Source organism: Dipodomys ordii, unplaced genomic scaffold (assembly GCF_000151885.1).
Source record: "Dipodomys ordii isolate 6190 unplaced genomic scaffold, Dord_2.0 Scaffold6, whole genome shotgun sequence".
Lineage (NCBI taxonomy): Eukaryota > Metazoa > Chordata > Mammalia > Rodentia > Heteromyidae > Dipodomys > Dipodomys ordii.
In genome coordinates, this window is record NW_012267222.1 from 13,095,984 (window position 1) to 13,097,555 (window position 1,572).

General features: G+C 52.5%; 1 protein-coding gene across 1 annotated transcript in view; it reads right to left on the reverse strand.

Moving 5' to 3' along the window:
- Positions 1-244, reverse strand: part of Tmem50a (transmembrane protein 50A) — a 21,002-nt gene extending 20,758 nt beyond the window's left edge. Inside the window, exon 1 of the mRNA XM_013035831.1 lies at positions 113-244. The gene's annotated coding sequence lies outside the window, so the exon portion shown is untranslated. The remainder of the gene's footprint in view (positions 1-112) is intronic.
- Positions 245-1,572: the final 1,328 nt, after the last annotated feature.

A 1,572-nucleotide genomic window follows, 5' to 3' on the forward strand; every position in this document is an offset into this window, starting at 1 on the left:
GCAGTAGGAAGTGGTCAGGAAGGGTTCAGCCCGCCCGTGCAGCTGCCCTCGCCGCCGTCGCCAACCCGCCGGAGAGCCCCGGGTCCAATCGCTCCCCACCGCGGCCACTTACGTGCGGCCGGGCCGGTGCAGTAGATCCGGACCCACGGTCGCGGCTGCCGGGTTCGCCTCACTTTCCCCCACTTCAGCCAAGAAAACAACCGGAGGCTGCCAGTCGCCCGGATGTAGCAGCTCTGTTCGACCGCTTCCGTCGCGCAGGCGGAGAAGATCCAGGGGCGGGGCCCGGGGAGCCACGCCCACCGCCCCTGCTGGGGGCTCCGGGAGCTGCCCACCGTTCTTTGGAAGTGCTGTGGTTGCACTCACCTTTCAGTGTGGATGTCAGCATGTATCAGCTAAGTTCTCGCGAGTGAGGCGTCGGTATTCCTTTATGTTAGGTGGTGAGTTTTCTACGGGTTTTGGTACTGCTGTAGTCTCAAGTGTGGGTGGCAGGTAAAAGAGGCCTACTGAGCTGAGTGTGGGTGGCTCAGGCCTGTAATCCTCGTTACTAAGACGGCTGAGATAAGACTGGTTCCAAACCAGCCCAAGAAAACAAACCCAAGAGACTCTTATTTATCTCCAGTTAACCAGCCAAAAGTTGGAGGTGTGGCTCAAGTGATACAGTACCAGCTTTGGACCAAAAACGCCAAGCAAGCTTGGGTGGCTGCCGGGCGTCGGTGGCTCACGCCTGTAATCCTAGTTACTCAGGAGGCCGAGATCTGAGGATCGCGGTTCAAAGCCAGCCGGGGCAAGAAAGTCCATGAAACTCATCTCCAGGAAACCACGAGAAAACCGGAAATGGTGCTGTGGCTCAAGTGGTAGAGGGCTAGCCTGAGCTGAAGAGCTGAGGGACAGCGCCCAGACCCAGACGACCGACAAAAAAAAAAAAAGATTGGGAGGCCCTGAGTTCTAGCCCTAGTACTGGCACAAAATCAAATCAATGTCCCACCACGGCTATTTGACAAAGGCCATCTTTGTCAAACATAAAACATGTTTATCTTATAGTGGGTGCCTCCTATACCTTAGAACTTAGTTTCTCTCTCTTCTCTCTCTCTCTTTCTCTCTCCTTTTATAAACAAGATTTTAGGTTTTCTTTTGTTTTGTTTTTTGGTCAGTCCTGGGATTTGGACTCAGGGCCTGGGCACTGTCCCTGAGCTGCTTTTGCTCAAGGCTAGCACTCTACCACTTGAGTCACAGTGCCACTTCTGGCTTTTTCTGTGTATGTGGTACTAAGTAATTGAATCCAGTTTTTCATGCATGCTAGGAAAGCACTTTACCACTAAGCCATATCCCCAGCCAAGCAAGTTTTTTTTTTTTGAAAATAGCAATCTCCTGAATTTCTAGGTCTAGTAGGACTATGAGTTACTTAAGAGGAACTGTGGCAGCCAGGTAGGAGGCTGAGGCAAGAGAGTTGTGAGTCTAAGTCCCACCTAGGCTATATGTATGGAGTACCTCAAAAAAAGACAAAACTGGGGCTGGGAAGGTTGGCTCAGTGGTAGAGCGCTTGCCTTGCATGCATGAGGCCCTGAGTTCGAT